The 19,682-nt window shown below is 36.5% G+C and overlaps 1 long non-coding RNA gene across 3 annotated transcripts in view; it reads left to right on the plus strand.

The window, feature by feature from the left end:
• The first annotated feature begins 4,287 nt into the window (after window positions 1–4,287).
• Window positions 4,288–19,682, plus strand: part of LOC117674360 (uncharacterized) — a 37,645-nt gene continuing 22,250 nt past the window's right edge. For all 3 annotated transcript variants that reach the window (XR_004593814.3, XR_004593813.3, XR_009621962.2), the window contains exons 1-2: window positions 4,288–4,547; window positions 5,583–5,785. This is a non-coding gene — a long non-coding RNA (uncharacterized LOC117674360). The remainder of the gene's footprint in view (window positions 4,548–5,582; window positions 5,786–19,682) is intronic.

A 19,682-nucleotide genomic window follows, 5' to 3' on the forward strand; every position in this document is an offset into this window, starting at 1 on the left:
TCTCCTACAAATTGTGCTTGCAACTATTGTGGAGGGTTGTGACCCATAGATAGAGAACCACTGAATTATTCCATTAATTGGAGTAATTCTCATATACTGTATGGGCCCCAATGCATCTGTGGATATCTATAAAACCTGGGCTTTCACTTGATGTTTGGATTTTTAAATTATCTTGGAATAATTATCCCGAAAAATGTATTTATTTCAGACTGTTTATTTCAGATAAATATTGATATTAAGACGGTTAAAAATCCCTAACAATTTATGTGGAAAGATAAACACTGTAAAAATTAATGTCACTTCAAGATTATATACTCGGAGGAATCCCCTATCTTAAAGTTAGTTCAAACAGATAAGTTATTAAGAAGGTTTATATGGGAAGGACAAACTGCTAGGTTTTTAAAATCTAAACTATGATTACCATGTGATTTTAGAGGATTTAATTTTCCTGATTTGTAGCTTTATCACTAGGCATATATTTTGACTGCAGCAACAGCAACCAAATTAAAAAGACCACCATGAGCACAATTAAGTTGTTATCTGATTCCCACAATACCATGATGGGAATTTTGGTCTATGTTAATCACAGTTCTACTGTAATTCTGTTTAAAGGCTGTAAGGCATATTTGCTAGACCTTGTGCTAGCTATATAGTTTTGACTCTTATTCACATAACAAACCGGACATTCCAGTTTGAAAATCCCAAACAATAGGGGTTTTTGAAATTTATGGAGAAATAAGGATATTAACATTTTGAATAATTAATTTCCAGTCAACTGAATACCTACAAGAAAAAAATGGCTTATATAAAATTGCCAAATGGTGTTTTATTCACTAAAATATTATTTGATTTTGGCGCAGACAACATTTAAAAATCTTGAATTACTGTTAGTATTGAAATGTATTTTGGATTATTCCAAATCTACTTCAGTACTTCATAAAAGAATGTTAAATATTGCCACGAATGTTGGATAAAGAATTGGACTATCCCAAAACAACCAACCAATAGTGAAGGGTCTTAATATTAAATATGATTCCTGTCTTAAAATGAGAACAGTTGAACAAAATGTTTGTTCATATTTATTGGACACCATAGAGAACGTTTAGAAAAGATTAGCATTCAGAAGGGGATACATACCTTACCAAGGTACTCTACTTTTTTTTCATTTCGGCTTAATGACCATAGACTACTAAAATGCTTTGGGGAAAAGCAATTTGTCTATGAATGTACGTGTGATATTTGAATGATATATGCAATGATATATTTGAAAATCATATGAAGAACAATGGATTGAACAAACATAAACCCTAGCCAAGTCATTTTATAAAATAGAGAGTGTCACCTTATATTTAGTTTCAGATTGTTAATAGCATGTTACGATTAAGCAAGAAAAAAAAAGGTCAAAATTTAATGTACGTTAAGAAGTCTGGCTGTTTTCTACCTATATTAGAATCTCTCTCTCTCTCTCTCTCTCTCTCTCTCTCTCTCTCTCTCTCTCTCTCTCTCTCTCTCCCTCCCTCCCTCCCTCCCTCCCTCCCTCCCTCCCTATCTCCCTATCCATCCATCCATCCATCCATCCATCCATCCATCCATCCATCCATCCATCCATGAGACTCTGGGTAGCTTATTGTCATAAAATAACAATATAAAAATTTAGAACTTTATATATTGTCCTTGTTCTTCCATTTCTTTTTGTTTCTTGTTACTTTTTTAATATTTCCCCTCTTTGTTTCTATATATATGAAAGGAAATAAAAAAATATTTTTCTGAGTGATGCTGTCCTAAAATCACTCAAGGAATTGGTTATTGATTTGGTCTCCTTGATCTAGATACAGCACTTGATCCAGAGTACTGCACATTTTGGACTGTGGAGGGGACTTAGTGAGACAGCTTATGAGAGGGCTTGAACGCTTCGTCTTGAAAGAAAACACATATTGTGGGCCTAATTTTCTGAACATACTGAAAATAGCTTTTTGAGGATTCAGAGTCTGTTTGGAATGTTATCTTCTTACTGTGGTTCAAATTATGCTGCTCTTTCTTTAGCAGAAGATCTAAGCATTCCAAATATAGCAAGAAAAATACAAGTCCACAAATACAAGCTAGAGTAAGTACGGATACATTTTTTAAAACTGAAATTTGTTTTTCTCTTGTCGTATATGATCCTTTTAGGACATCTTTAATTCTTTGAAAGTGTGTGTTTTCCCACAGATTGATCCAAAGTGCTGAAACTGAAATGTTGATGAATAATAGAGTTTTACCCAGCTTATCTTTTACAGTATTTCACCCCATAAAAATTCCAAAGACAATTTTGTATTTGTGTCATACTATATGATACACATCTGTTATCTAATATTTATGTATTAAATAATGTGGTCTGCTTGGTAAGATGTGCATTTTCATAGGCAGACCTTTTGATTTACTATATTAGATTTCTACACAGTGACCAACCAGAGGTTGCTCATTGGGAAAACAGGGGTATCCCATTTATATCTTTTAAAATTATTATTAAGAGAATGTCAGAATTATTATTCAAAGTTCAATCAGAATCGAGCAAAAAGGAAGGATGAAAACAAACAATAAAATCCTGAGAATATTAGTCTAACCCGGAGGTTTCTTGGTACATTCTTGGTGCCCTCAGTATTTGACTAATTTTTTTCGTAATACCCCTGTGCCAAAGGAAATACAGTTCTATTTATTAAATAATTAGATTCAAATTAAAAATATCTGCAGTGCCTCAGTACATAATTTGAGAACTGTGGGTTTACTAATTGGAGGCAGGTTATGTGAAGACATGCAAATCTTTTAGAGTATAAGAAGAGATAAAAGAGTAGTCCCTTTGCTAATTATCTTTACCTCTATTGCGTCTGGTAATAAAGCTAGTACATACAAAATTGATTTCCATCAGTTACATTAAAACAGCAATAATGTCAAGATATTATGCTGACCTCCATTAAAACAATAAAAACAGTACCAGACCACTTAGTGTTTCCTATCACCTCTCCAAATGTCCTTAAGAAGGTAAATAATAATGTTCTATAAAATGATCTGAGGTAGGCAAGTCTTTAATCCAAGCAATGGCAGGAAATGTGGCCCTGCTGAACCGTAAATCCTGGCAACCTCAGCCAGTTTATCAGAGTTTTATTGCACACAATTAACACAAAAAATACAAATGCATACAACAGCATTACAAAAAAAAAGTTATTATGATCAAAATCACGATTGGTATCTGCTTAGAATACAGGCATCAAAAAATGCTCATATGTTCTGGATGTCTCAGAGAATGTTCAATAAGAATTAAGTATCATCATCCTAGTTTGGGGATATGAATTGGACGTTGAAACTATGTAAAACAATTTGGATTAATTTCAACATCCAAGTTACATCCCTATTATACCCAACCCTTACTGAACATTCTCTGAGGCATCTAGTACACATGAGCACTTAAAAAAAATGCTTCAATTTAAGATCATGGGTCTTTCATTTTATATTGTTTCATGCAATCCTCCACCAGACTTGCTGGAGATAATGCCTTCTCTGTTGTGGTACCTGTTTTATGGAACATCATCTCCCCCGAAGTGTCAGATGACCATAAATCTATAAATTTCATCCTTTTCCTTCAACTTCTTAAAAAGAAAAGTATAGTATTAGAAGCCACAGATACTTCCTTCAAAACCCCTAATCACTGTGGAATTTCTAAAGTAGCAATGACATTTGGTCTAAATAAACTGAGTAGTAAATGCTTAAATTGAAGAAACTGCCAAGAAGCGTTTCTGAGTTAAATCAACCTTGTTTTGTTAATTCTGCAAAAGTTCAACTTGCTTCTGGTGAGGGATTTGGGGAATTGTAATTCTGCAAATCTCCTACTCTTGTTTTAATTTCTGAAACCAATATTTCTATATATAGACATGGATCCTAGCCCTAACAATATTTTAAAGAAACCAGCGCATATATTAAACACATTATTATTTGTAACACAGCAATTTTTCAATTAGTCTATGTTAATATGATAATTAATAGCAGTTTCCTTTTTAAATGTATCATTTATGATGATTGGAAATAGACTACAAACAGTCTATTTTGTTCCTTGACTTCTTTCCTGGTCAGATTTTAGGACAATCCTTTTATTCTACTTACAGAAATGAGAACCAGTGTCCAGGGGTATCTACTACTTTCTTCCTCATTGAGAGAACATATGTGCCAATATATTGCTGATCTGTACTTCATTGACTATTGTGACCTCCTGCTGAGGCTATCCAACTGAAGAGGGAAAAAATGGCTATTGTGACATCATAAATTGATATTACACTTGAGTGGACACATCTAAGGGCTTTCAGAAACCACAGATAAGCCCCTGATGTGACTTGTTTATTTATTTTAAGAATAAAACTTTATACTTATCGCTTACAGAAACGCTGGGCTATCACTCACAGAAATGCTACCAACCAAACCATAACTTCAATACAAAATCAAAGCATTCCTTAAGTGACAGCATTTTGTTTTATTGCTTCTTCTGACTATTCAGGACTTCATGGACATCATTTTGCCAGGTCTGTATCTCGCTGAACGTTGATAAAACTCTGTCATAAGTGATATATGCTTGGTTAGTTCATCTTCTGCCAATCTCACTTGGATTGCTTTTGATTTTTCTAAGCATTAGGCTTTACCAAGCACCTCTTTTCAAGGGATATTACATGATGTGATCAATATCAGGGTTTTGAGTGAGTAGGTTGTTTTTATACCATATGCCTATTTTAAAGAAATGAGAACTACCAATTTTTTCAGAACAAATGTTCCCTAATGTCCTTAATTGTGCTCTTTTCTCCATACACATATGTAGAAAAGCTCAAAGTCTTGGAATTTGCTTTCCACCTTCATGTGTTGTTGTAGGGGAGCTCCTGAAAATGTGGTAATAGTTGTTGGGTATATATGAGACACAGAAAAATCTGTTTCTATGAAGTATAAACAGATATAAAGGAAGAACATCTTCAGTGGCGGACCATAGGATAAGGAAATATTGCTACATATATATCTTCCTTATAAGATCAAAGAAACTTTTTGACTTATTTGGAAGAAGGTAGTGCTTGCAATCTACCTTGCATCCCCCTTCCCCCTTCTTTCCCCATCTACCCTGAACTCAGAAGCTGTCAGGACAGGTTAATACTGGGATGAGAAATGATGATAAGGGTTGTCTGCTAGACCTAGGGGTTGGAAAATCATTTTAAAACAAATCAGTGGTAAAATATTTCTGTATTGCTTCCACAAAAAACTACATGGATGTATTCATGAGTACACCTGGAGCGATTTTAAGGAGATTTTATCTTAAAGGTTATCCAATAAAATTTTCTTTCCAGATGTATAATTTATCTGAATTTCATTGAGTGATATTTAAAGAGGATTTTTTAAAGCATTTCCCTTATAGAAATCTACTTTTCTGATAATTGGATCTAGAGTCTGGATCTGTTCTTAGATATACCATGCGCTTGCTTATTTGTCTTAAAAAATAAACTTGGGGGAAACAAATAATCTCCTATTCATACTGGGACTGTGTGAGATTTCCTACAGCATCTCCTGCTTCCCTTTAGTTTCCAGGCTTCACTAAGAGAAAATGGAACATTCTTCTTCAGAATGAATGGAACCAACAGCAATTCTTTAAAATGATGGATGAAGTAATTTTTCCCCCTCTCTGGCAGCAGTTATATTTCTCAGTGACACAGGAGGAGGAAGAAAACATTTAGGAGGAGCTTCCACTTCTTCAAAAAAGTAGACAGATACTTCCAGACCTCAGGTAATTTTTCTGCCAGAAAAATGTGACTTACCTAAATAGCTGGCCTTTGTACAGAATCCCCTTTGTTCAAGACGTGGCTATTAAGTACAGTAGCAAAGATGGGGATGGATAGATCATCAACAAGCAGGTCAAAGTTTGCCTGAGTTGAAACAAGTGTTTGGCCAGACAATCTGGATCCTGTTTGTCTCTTGAGTCAGGTAGCCAGTTGCCTGTGTCTGAACAGAATATTTTACTTCTCCCTTTCATCCGGTTTGCTTTTTTGGCTAGTTGGTTGCTACAGTTCACCTATAGAAATTATACTGGTAGCATATACGCATAATTCACCTCAAAGTAAGGCTGGGAAACCTATAATCCTCCGGACTTTGCTAAGCACAATTCCTGAATGTCTCAGTCAGTAATAGGGAGGTGTGATTCAGCAACAGCTAGTGGATTTTAGGTTTTCCAATCCCTTCTTCTAATCATAATTATTACTCTATAACAGATCATTGATCTAAAAATGAATTTTCACAAGGTGTTTTTTTTACTTAAGCGTACATGTTATACCAGCTGTAAAATATAGTTAGACAAATCTCAGGGCTGGTCTTTTAAAATATTTGTAGCTGGGGTCCTGATACCAAGAGTCTGCTTCCTTAGAATCTTAGTAAATAAAGCAAAGGGACTCAGTAACCTTCCAGATATTGTTGAATTCTGATTTATATTGTGCCCTGTCACAAACTCCAAATGGTTGGCTAGGTTGTATTCTTCACATCTGAAGTAATGGATCACTATCTAGGTATAGATAATAGAAGCAAAATCATTGGGCTGTAACTACTTGTAGTATTAACTAACTTTTTTATTGGCTAATCATATGAATTGGGTGCTTTAAAACTGCTTTTTGAGTTAGCTTAGAAAATAATAACACAATAGTTCCAAATTACTCCTATCCTCATGATAATGCTTCACCACTAGAAGGATATCACTAAGGAAAAATAAATATTTTCTAATCTGAAATCTGCACTCCTCTATTTCAGTAGTTCCAGAGGACTATTGAAAGCTTTTCTTTTGGAATGAAATAACTGAAAATATAATCCATTCTACTATTCCCTTGACAGACACCAAATACTTAATTCCCTTTGAAAAGTGAAGGATAGGTTTGCATATTCCTCTTATAGGGATTTTATTTTCCTCTTATAATATAATGGACTACTAGCATTATTACCAATATTCCAGTAGTTCTTGGGCAGAGCAGGATAAAATCAGTAATCGCTACCCTGAAGAAATGTTCAATAATGAGCATTAATGAAGGAAGGAGAGGAAAGCCATGTTTTGTACATTTTATACAAAATGTATTGTACTAATGCCTCCAGTGCAATTTTTAGCCTCTCTTAGCAATTATAGCCCTTTGTAGGCATTCGCTTGCTTAAGCAAATGGCTCAAATATTGTAGGAAATCTAGGACTGCCGGCAAACCCTGTCTACATAGGTCATTTTACATTTAGAAGAGAACCAGATTTATAAGAAAATTATAGAAAATATTTCATAAATTCTTGATGCCAGATTCAGCTGTTAAGTCTTTTAATAAATAAGGCAATTCACACTCTATTTTCAAACACAGAGCTGTTTTTCAAATGCTTAGTGCTCCACATCTTATCTTGTTTGATTATTTTGGTGGTTTTGCTGCTTAGATCATAGTATTGAAATTGCAGTCTGGAGCAGCTGCCTTGAATAGAGAATAGGCCATAGAGTAGCACACTGTTCCGCGTATCCCATCTACTGACAACCTGGGTTCTCTTGTGTTAATAAGTTTAACTATATTGTAAATCTCTGCATATTTTTTCAGGGCAAAGTTCAGCTATGAATTTATTTCCAGAGTAGTGTGCATAGAATGCTATACAATGAGTTAATGACCCGGCATTAGAGGATTGAAGTGTTGCACTCATTAAAAGCAATCTATTGTACATATACAGGGACACGGTGGCTCAGTGGCTGCTGAGCTTGTCGATCAAAAGGTCGGCAGTTCAGCGGTTCAAATTCCTAGTGCCGCATAATGGGGTGAGCTCCCATTACTTGTCCCAGCTTCTGCCAACGTAGCAGTTCGAAAGCATGTAAAAAATGCAAGTAGAAAAATAGGGACCACCTTTGGTGGGAAGGTAACAGTGTTCTGTGCACCTTTGGCGTTTAGTCATGCCGGCCACATGACCAGGGAGACGTCTTCGGACAGCGCTGCTCTTTGGCTTTGAAACGGAGATGAGCATCGCCTCCTAGAGTCGGGAACGAGTAGCACATATGTGCGAGTGGAACCTTTATCTTAACCTTACTGTATATATATCTGAGCATAAGACACTCCAAGATGAACCAATTTGCAAATCGGTGTCATTTCAAAACATTTCTTGTAATAGGTGAAATTATAATATGGGCATAGCCAGCTACAGGTCAGTGATATCTGCAAAGCTGAATGACCTCTGCAGATTAATAGAAAATAATCAATTGCCACCAATGCTACAACACTAGGTGATTCAACATTGATTATAAAAAGACAATTAAGAATGGAAGAGTGAAGTCTTATCTCATTGAAGTTCAGCCAGAAACCTCACTTGAACCTCTCTTCCCCTTTTGTTATTTTTAGCATCTACAGTTTATGTGACTGTGAAAGCATATGAGATGCTATGTTGCTTAAAAAATGTTTAAAATTTACCAGTAAACTCTTGGTGTTAATGGGGGCATTAACTGACTTTGATCTGATACTGCATTAAAAGATTTCTAAAACTAGAGAGCAGCCCTATTTAATAAAAACTTTTAACAGAACTGTCTGACACCTTTACTCCTTAAGAAAATGATCCACTTTGATGCTGTTCATAATCTTGTTAGCTACGTTGGTCTGGGATTATTGAATAAATGTCCTTTTTGATAGATTGGATCTATAGAATGCCATTGGATAAATAGTCAAAGAAGCTGATTGGTCAGGGTTAAGTGGTAGACAAATGTTAGATAAGCTAATAAAGGATCCCTTTGGATTTAGTCAATCATGATCTTGCTTTTTTCAAGCCTTTTGGATATGCTCAATGCCTCTCCCTGCTATTGAATTCAGAATGGTAGCTGGTAGCTGAAAGACAGCTCTCAGTGCCTCTCATATGCAGATAAAATGAAATTGTTCCTGACTGCACCTTCTCCTCTCCTCTCCCTATTTGGAAGAGATGGTGGATGAAAATTAAACATTGACCTCAACAGCCTAGAGCTGTGAAAGTATTTAATTAAACAACCCCATGATATTATACAGTGCAATTCCTTTCTCACCCTTCGGGGTTGTCTTGTCTTCTTCAAAGTTGGGTCCAAGAGGCCTGGAAGATGGAATATTTTAGCACAGTATCTTAGCTGTTCCTAGCACTGCACTCTTCTGGACAGAGAGCTCTGATGTTGTTCTTGGGATCTGTTAGAGCCATTTTCCCAGTTTAGGAGTTTGTGCCCCAAGTGTTCCTGCCACTATTGGGGCCACTTTGGGCTTTACTTTATACATACATACATACATACATACATACATACATACATACATACATGTATAAATACATACATACATATACACAGAGAGAGAGAGAGATACACACACACATACACACACACACATATAGAGATATAGAGATATAGAGATATATAGATAACTGGACTGTGGGTATGAAGTATAAAAGCAAAGGAGATGAGCCATGTAATTAGTTAATTTTGTTGCTTCATGACTTCAATGCAACAGAGCTTCAAATGCTTTAAAAAGCTTGGTTTATAGCCACATCCTGTGAAAGTCAGACTGTGCTTCTGATTGAAAAGCATTACTTTAATTCCTGTAATGGGGATTTAATTATTTTAGTTATTTCTGGAGATATACAACTTTTCAACCAGGGGAAAAATGACTCATCAGATGCAATTAGATTTGTCTTTTTTAAAAATAATAATAAAAGTAATTAAACAAACAAACAAACAAAAAAAGACCTAGTCTATTTCCCCCACCCCCCTTAAACATAACATTCATAACCATGCCCAACTAGACTGGTCATTGTTGGAATCTTTAAAAGAAACACTTATGAAGGAATATGAATTGATCTATTACCAATTCAGCATAAAGCTGAAACAGCCAAATATTCCACATTTTAATTAAATATATGGAAAACAAGGTTCATTGGCATTTGTTGAAACTGCTTATAAATAAAAGCTTATGTAATAGATATGATGCTGGATTGCTAAATTTCATAATGTAATGTGTTAAAACATCCCAGAGATGGCATCTTGTCAAGAGACGTAACACTTTTCAATTATGAAAGCATTATTTTTTAATTTTTTTTTATTAAACAGTTTTTTTAAACAAAAAACTATTTTTTTTCCAATTTTCTTCTTTATAACATTTCCGCATCAGTAATCATTTCTTATATATCCATTTTTCTCCATGACTTCAATTTACTATTTATACATATGATTCTACTATTGATTTATATACATAAAAATAACAACGTACTAAATTTCGATCATACATTCTGTTTCAGTTCCATTTCCACTTGTTCGTTACTACGTTTCAACTCCTGTATCTTCCTCATTTAATCTTTCCTTGCCCTTTATACCTCTCCTCTAACCATTCATACCATTTCTCCCATACCATGGAAGCATTGTTTTACCAGCCCACCACTTATCAAGTTGTGTGACCCCTGTAATAGATTGAAAATAAAAATTGAACAATTTTTTTTTTTGCAAATCGGAATATTTTTGTTCAGATATAAGGTAGTTCACTGGATATATTCTGAACACAGAAGGAGCGTAGAACATATTTTTTTAATTGTCAGGCTATATCACATTGTTGGGGTTAGCTAGAAAATTACTTATTCTTCAAATTTGTATTGCAGCAGCATTTTTATAGCTCTAAGAAAAACCTTTGAAGATGAAATCCAAGGGAGGCATTTTATATCACATAAGACATTCATGATATTTTAATTTAAATAAACAAATTCAAGGATATTTTTTCAAGTACCCAATCAGTGCTGACCACAACAGGATAACAAACACAAGATGGTGGTCACAGCAGTGAAGTCCAAGGCCCACATCTTTGCTCATGCGTTCAAAGTTGATTTATGTGCAAAAGGGGTGGGGCTTGGATTGCACTGCCATGACTGCCAGCTTAATATTTTCTTACTGTCTCCCAGTAGATGTTATTGCATCTGATGCTTAATCATTGCTGTGCTTCAGTGATGAAATGTAAAATTTGTTACTACCGGTTCTGTGGGCGTGGCTTGGTGGTGGGGGGAGTTAATATGACTGAGTGGGTGTGGCCTTTTTTTTTTAACTTTTAAAACCATTTTTTCTACAACCTCTTCGCTGAAGAGGTTGTAAAAAAAAATGCTTTTAAAGCCTCTGACGATCCCAGCTGACTTGCCTGATTGGCAGAGGCTTTTTTTCCTTTTAAAAACATTTTTTCTATAACCTCTTCAGCCGAAGAGGTTGTAGAAAAAATGCTTTTAAAAGCCTCTGATGATCCCAGCTGAGCCACACGATCATCAGAGGCTTTTTTTTAAAAAAATTTTTAAAAGCATTTTTCCGGCCAAAGAAGTTGTAGAAAAAATGCTTTTAAAAATAATTTTAAAAAAGCCTCTGATAATTGCGGGCAATGTGGGGGGGGGGCAGGGATTTTTGCTACCGGTTCTCCGAACCACCCGCCTCCATCGCTACCAGATCAGGCGATGCGGTCCGAACCGGGAGTATTTCACCCCTGCTGCACTTGCATTATATTATTCAGCTGACAGCTGTATGTTATATTATTGTTCTATTTGGAATCAGGATGTATTAAGCTCCATCGATCTGTGTAGTTCTTTATTAGGAACCAAAGGGTAGGTCCCTTTGCTAACAATTTAAAACATGACAGACACAGAGAAATGGAGGACATTTAAAAAAAAAAGATAAATGGACATAATTTTACTATTTCAGTTTGAAGTCCACTGGCTTAGTTAATGAAAAGATTTACTAAAGGAAGAAGTTAAAAGCTGTTTCCCCCAAACCTCTGCCTTCCCAGTGGATTTAAATGCTCCCTAACACCTATAGAGTGCCAGGTTAGGGGAAACATTTAACAAAAGAGATCAAGAAATGGAAAACTAAGGGGAAATGGGCAATCAGTTCAGAGTGGCGCTGGAATTCTTTAGATGGTAAAGTGTAGTCTATCCAAGTGAACAAAAGTGATAGAGAAGTCATATCTGTGATATATAAAAATATATAAGAAGTGATATAGAAAAATAATGAGGGAAGTGAAGTTAACAGTTCTGAGTTTGTGGAGGGTTACAAGTGGACAGGAAGACAGTGAAAGGAAATAAGAATTCACGTCAGAGTAACTGACAAGTGAACTGAAGAAACTACTTGAGGAGGGGAGGTGAAATGTTTTCAAAGAAAAAGAAAATCCAGCCGCCTTTTGGACGAAGCATCTTTGGGATAATAACTATGACTTGGATGATTGAGAATCTCCATAGATGGAGCAAAGAGTGTTTTTTTTAAAAAAAAGAATACAATTTTTGTAAAATTTTAGAGGGAGACATGAATATAAGGAGACAAAGGAGGAAGAATAGACTGGGATTGGTTTTACATATTGTGCTAAACTATATTTTACCTTAATCATGGTTTGTTGAATCCCCAATTTACTAAGTTCACATAGCCTATTAAGCCATATGCCATAGCCTATAAACTGAGTCTGTAACTACCGTTCACCCAACCTGTTAAGCCCAAACTTAACCTACTATGTCTATCCTGAGTGATCGAAACATGACAATATGTCAGAGAGGAGAATGAAAGCTTGTGTGAAAATATGTGAAATGTTGCCTTAGACATAATTTGGCTAGCGATAACGATGCATTATTCAAGGAGAAATATCAGAGCAGCAAATGGAGATATGGCACTAAGATGGATGATGAAAAGTCTTGGCCAGTTGGAATATTGGGTTAGATAATTTGGTTTTGTAGACTGAACAGAAGACAATCTCCTGGGTTCTTAAGAAATCAGTTATTCCAGTTTTTAAATGTTGGTAGGAAATACAAACCCTACTACAGCTACAGTTTCGTTTGACTTAAACGCATGACAGGCAGAATATATTGGTCAGCTGCATATGAGGTATGCAGTGCATCAGCAGAGTAAAAAGGTATGTTTGAGAGTGGGGTTAATATTCATAGTTCAATTTACAGCGCCCCATAATAGTTGAAGCCTACTGTGAAATCCACATCCCACTCAAAAAGTTCTCTTTGTCGAGCCAACTGTGATTTTTGGCTGAGGAAGGGGAATGGGTATGCAAAACAAAGCTCTTTTTACTAGTCAAATGTTTACAGTGCAAACAAATTCAACTATGCATTACTTCAACTTGAAAACGAACTGACCAAAATTCCATTCTAGTGTCCTTATTGTTTGCTTTCTTGTTTCCAGAGGGCCTTGGAATTTTGCTAGGAAACACTATAGGAAGAAAGGTGATCAGTACAGGAAGGTAGCAAAATTGGCAGAATTAGATGCTTATTTGCTTAATTTCATTTCCAGCACGAGAGATTTGTTTTAAATGGAAGCTGTAATGCAGGTTTATTTTATGTCTCCAGGATTACAGTGTGGCATGTGCTATGAAATATAGGATTCGGAATGAAATGCTGAAGGAGCATGTTCTGATAAGTTTAAAGGACAGGAATCTAAGGAATTGTTATTTTATTCTACAAGAGAAGGAATCTGGTGATCATACGGGATTTCTACAGTGTTTGGCAATAGGCCGTATCAGAGATATTATCTTAATTATCTTTATCCTTTATTGTGATAAGGCATTCATAGAATTCCTTATTAGCCCTTTCAGGTAATCCAGACAAGAAAGACAACCAGTAGTACTAGCTCTGTCTTTATTGTAAATTTACATTAACAGAATTTTGCAAGACTGAAAATGTTTCTCCCTTCCTTTACTCTCTGGAAAACTAATATACTTGTATTGAAAATAGGCTGCTAAATGGTCAGTTTCAGGAGACCCTATGTTGATAAGCAAAATTATTTAGCCTATGAATGCCTAATTTCCCTGCCCTCATAAGACCTGTCTTGGCCTTTGGATGGCATTGCCCTCCAAAAAAGTGAGTGAATTCAGGAGAGAAACTAAGCTGGATTTAAATCACATTAAACATAGAGATATATTATGATTGTCCTCTATACATATATTTTTTTACTTAAGAGCCACGGTGGCGCAATGGTTAGAGTGCAGTATTGCAGGCTACTTCTGCTGATCACCGACTGCCAGCAGTTTGGCAAATCGAATCTCACCAGGCTCAAGGTTGACTCAGCCTTCCATTCTTCCAAGGTGGGTAAAATGAGGTCCCAAATTGTTTGAGGAAATATGCTGTCTCTGTAAATCGCTTAGAGAGGGCTGTAAAGCACTATGAAGTGGTATAAAAGTAAATGGTATTGCTATTGTTATTTTTGGTTGATTCACGTTTAAAATGAGGATTTGGCTGCAACTTTTGGAGGGTGTACACATTCACAAATGAAAAACTTTGTGGAAGTGGGGAATGTGAATACCTGAAGCATTAGGCTACTCCTGTGGTTTAGTCTGCAGGTTCAGAAAAAATCATTTTAATTTTTTGCTAGTAGCAGAACAAACAATATAATTGGTTCAGGTCAAGTGGGAAAATGAAAGCAATATTCCTGTGATAGTAATCTTTGTTTATGTTTATTCTCTGTTATTGAGTTGCCAGAGTATAATGGAAGGAATTGTAGAACAATCCCTGTTTGATGAAGATAGCTCAGACTGGAGAATCTTTAACAGATGGTTGTCAAGCTTGCATGTGAAAAAAACATCCCTACTTCATTTAAGAACATTTCTCCACTCAATAATTAGCTCCACTCAATTTGAACAGGTCTCATTGCTAAGATATGCCAAGTTCATCCAGAATGCAGCATACCTCCTTTAGATCTATATGTAGTTCTAACACTGTGGAATATGCCAGACTACATGTACTTGCCTACTACATATTTAATCAAATCTTATATGGAGTATATTCAATAATTAAATGCCCCCCAAGTGCTCACAGTATCAAGGCCTTTGTACTTAAAGTAGAAAGAAACACAAGTTCAAATTCCTGTTTAGTTGTGGAGCTGACTAATATGTGCTGTGGGAATTGGTGCTGGAGTGTCTTGCTCAGGGTGAGGAAGCCTACAGAAATGTGGTCTACGAATCTTCCATGCATAGTCATTCTAGATGCTAATTTCCACTCAGGTTTGACTATGGATCTCTGGGATCTTTCAATCTAACTCAGGAGACTCCTTACTTGGCAACTTTAAAACTCGGACTTCAACTCCCAGAATTCCCCAACTACCATGGCTGGTTGAGGAATTCTGGGAATTGTAGTCCACAAGTCTTAAAGTTCCCAAGTTTGGAGGCGCCTGGTCTAATCTATCTAACAGAATCCTTTGATAATAGAAGTGGGGTGAGAACCATAGATGTTGCTTGGAAGTTGTTGGGAAAACACAATAAAATTGAAATACACAATCTAATATATTGGGAAAACTAGTACAAAGAAAAGTTATGATTTTAAGAAGAGTGTGGCTAATCAGAAGCCAATTTTCTCAGAGCTGCCATTTTGATGTAGTTTAGAGAAGACTTTACGTATGTATGTGTGTGTCTTACAGAACTAATTCTGATCATACAATTTAGAGTAAACCCTAGTGAGGTCTACTTGAGAAATGAAGCCAAATATATCTCATATTACCTGGTGACATATTTATGCTGTTATGGAAAACTTCCTGTGTTCAATCAAACTAGGCTTGTGTTGTTATCACCACTTTTGTCCTAAATTATTGAAATTGCTGACATTTTGCTAGTTCTAAACAAAAGCCAGGTTGTATCTGAAATATGTAAATCAATGAAGGAGAACAGGAAAACCCTGTTATATGACCAGTCTTTGTTGTGTTGGAGACTCTCTTATTCATAGTCCTGAAGGAATGCAGTTATTCCTATACTGATGCTCCCAAGTCAACTATTGCTGGAATTTGTATAACCTGCAGCTTTGCTCATGTTTTGCTGATGGTCATAAAAATTTAATGCTGACATTTGAGCTAAGGAATTTCAGCTTTATTTCAGTTAATTTTGTCTCAACCCTCAACTACTGTCCCTTATAATCAATGCCTCGCTATATCAAGGCATGGATTTCTTTTTAAAATATATCTGTGTGTTCCAGACCTGTGTCAACAAATAAAAATGAAATTCACTTCACTTCCTCTATATTGTGCCCTAACATATTTGTAGACTGGTTTTTACACTCGGTAAGCTTTCTGGTTTACATTGGATAAGGTTTACCCCACTGGGCAGGAAATGGTATTTCATCGCATTGAAACACAATGTAGAAAAGGTTTTGCAGTGCAATTCTACATATGAAAGTATTTGATTCAATCCAGAAAATCCCTAGCATAGTTTCTGGTATGAAACTACTGAGAAGGTCTATTAGAACGCATAGTCCCAGGATGTGTAACTTTTTCTGAATTGACTATATAGGTTAGTTCTTGGGGAGTTATTTGGAGAGCCTGACAGAGGTTATTGATGAGGGGACAGTGGTTGGTGGAGATCGATTTTCAATTCTTTATGATCTCTCTCTCTCTCTCTCTCTCTCTCTCTCCCTCCCTCTCTCTCTCTCTCTCTCTCTCTCTCTTTCTCCCTCCCTCCCTCCTTCCCTCCCTCCCTCCCTCCCTCCTTTTCCCTCTCCCTCTCCCTCTACTTCTCCTTCTCCCTCCTCTCTCTCTCACACACATGAACACAAACACACAAATGCAGAGCGTACAGATAATCCTTGCTTAATGACCATTCATTGCAACTATTTTGAAGTTTGATGGTGCTGAACAAATTATATTAATGCCTAGTCCTCAAAGTTTACAGGTAAGAAGAGTTGAAGTGGAGGTGAGCATGGCAGAGTGGTAAAGCTTCATTTGCTAAAGGGAGCTTGCTGGGCTCGATCAGCGAAGAGGCAGTGGTACAGAGCCGATAGATCACTCAGGGCAGGAGAAGCATAAGGTCCTTGTCTAATGATGGTACAGTGACAGTCCTCACCTAATGAATGTAACTGGGACTAACGGGATTGCTGTTGTTAGGTGTTGTGGTCATGTGATGTTTCGTTTAATGATTGATTGACATTCAAAAATTCCTGTTAGGGTTTTTAAATGAAGTTTCCCTCTAATGCACACTCCTTGCTGAATCAGTGACTCCGATTATATTTCCCTCCATTGCAATTAGTAACAGGAAAGCAGTGCGAAATTTAGTTTCTGCCATTCAGTGACCCATGGAGGAAACACTGTGGATGTGGATTGCCAACATGGGCCTTAGATAGCAATAACCTTGATGAACCAATAGGTAGATATAATCAGTTACTCTGTTCCATTCCATTCCATTCCATTCCATTCCATTCCATTCCATTCCATTCCATTCCATTCCATTCCATAGCATGATCCCATTTCAGGTGTATTTAAGATTATTCTGAATCTTTCTATTTGACTTGTATTTGGTTTACCCCTAATATTTTTCTCCAGTTAGTTACAGATGACTTGTGCATTCTAGTTTGTTCTACCCATCACAACAAATCAGAAATTAGAAGAGGTAGTGTAAAAACTTAATGGGGGAGGATTTACATGTAAGCTCTTGCGATTCATGGTTCCCTGGCTTTTGTGATTCTAAAAGCAACTTTCAGGAGCAGCCACTTGATTTATGAACATTTGCAAGCTGCTATCCCTTGGATAGTTAAAATATGTCCAACTTTCCTTGAAGTTGTATCTGTTGTGGGATATAATGATATAGGTAGCATTTTCTGTGCCATGTTAGTGATTGTTTTTAAAGACAACACTCTGGTCAAACTTGTCAACCACTTGGTCCTAGTTTCAGTATTTCCTTGTGCAATCCAATACAGGTAGTCCTTGACTTATGATCACAATTAAGCCCAAATCTTCTGTTGTTAAGTGAGACATTGGTTAAGTGAGTTTTGCCCCATTTTATGACTTTTCTTGCCACAGTTGTTAAGTGAATCACTGCAGTTGATAAGCTAGTAAGCCAGTTAAGCAAATCTGGCTTCCCCATTAACTTGTCTAGACAAATTCTAGACTCTCTTTTTCTCTTAAGAGAGTTGGAAGGGACCTTAGAGGTCTTCTAGTCCAACCCCCTGCTCAAGCAAGAGACCCTATACCATTCTGGACAAGTGGCTATCCATTCTCTTCTTAAAAACCTCCAGTTTTTAAGCACCCACAAATTCTGAAGGAATGCCAGTCCACTGATTACAGTGGACTGGCATTCCTTGACTTATGACCACAGTTGAGCCCAAAATTTCTTTTGTTGAGTAGCAATAGCAATAGCACTTAGGCTTATATACCGATTCACAGTGCTTTACAGCCCTCTCTAAGCAGTTTACAGAGTCATGTATTGCCCCCAACAATCTGGGTCCTCATTTTACCCCTCTTGGAAGGATGGAAGGCTGAGTCAACCTTGAGCCTGGTGAAATTTGAACTGCCAAATTGCTGGCAGCAGGCAGTCAGCAGAAGAAGCCTGCAGTACTGCATTTTAACCACTGCACCACCGTGGCTCAGTGAAGTAAGTCATTTCTTCAGTGAATTATAGAATAGAATAGAATAACAGAATTGGAAGGGACCTTGGAGGTCTTTTAATCCAACCCCCTGCTTAGGCAGGAAACCTTATATCATTTCAGACAAATGGTTATCCAATATCTTCTTAAAAACTTCCAGTGTTGGTGCATGCACAACTTCTGGAGGCAAGTTGTTCCACTGATTAATTGTTCTAACCGTCAGGAAATTTCTCCTTAGTTCTAGGTTGCTCCTCTCCTTGATTAGTTTCTATGTATTGCTTCTTGTCCTGCCCTCAGGTGTTTTGGAGAATAGCTTGACTCCCTCTTCTTTGTGGCAACCCCTGTGATATTGGAACACTGCTATCATGTCACCCCTAGTCCTTCTTTTCATTAAACTAGACATACCCAGTTCCAGCAACTGTTCTTTATATGTTTTAGTCTCCTCTGCTTGTCAGAAGGTCGCAAAAAGTGATCACATGGCCTTGGGACACAGAAACCATCATAAGTATGAACCAGTTTCCAAACAGCTGAATTTTGATCACATGATCATGGGGATGTTGCAAAGGATTTAACAGTCTAAGTCCCTTTTTTCAGTGCCGTTGGAACTTTGAACGGTCACTAAACAAACTTGTAAATCGAGGACAACTGGTAATTTGTTTCTCTTTTAATAGTTTGGTTGCCTTTGCATTTTGTATCATTCCTTGATTTGAGATATCTTTTAATAACCGGTGGTAATGAACAAATACTTTTAAATAAATGTCAAATCTGGGTGTCATCTGGAACGTATTTCAAAGCACAATCCTGCAAAGCCCAAAGAAATATTTAAAAATGGTCTGTAAGTATTAAAATAGCGAGGATTAGCAACTGTACAAACAATTCCCTGTCTGTAGCTGTAGTAAATTAATGGTGAGTAGTTATGGATTCTATATCTTGCACTGTTCCAGATGCATTGGCTTTAATTACTGGTTCGTTTAAGTGCAGAAGTGGTGGGAGTGGAAAAGCTGTTCCAGCAATTAAGATTTGAACTTTGGCAGGGCTTTCAGGAGTTCCATTAGTTAGTCCAGTAGATTGTACTCAGAACAGCTGTCCTTGTTAAATAACTTCTTCTTTTTTTTTAAAAAAAAAAAGAGTAAATAATAGGGCTGTGTATTTCTTTAGCAAAGGAAACAAGTTAACCTCACTATCAAAAATGATAAAACGAGGTTCCCCTTCTTCCAGTGCACAGATTTAATTTTATCAATCCTCAGTCACAGTGGCTTATTAAATTAAAGAGTAGAGAAAGATCTCAGAGGTTTATGTAAGCCAACCCTTTGCTCAGTGTGTTTGAGCTTGGTCCCT

This window comes from Pantherophis guttatus, chromosome 1 (genome assembly GCF_059756535.1).
Source record: "Pantherophis guttatus breed Tessera chromosome 1, ASM5975653v1, whole genome shotgun sequence".
NCBI lineage: Eukaryota > Metazoa > Chordata > Lepidosauria > Squamata > Colubridae > Pantherophis > Pantherophis guttatus.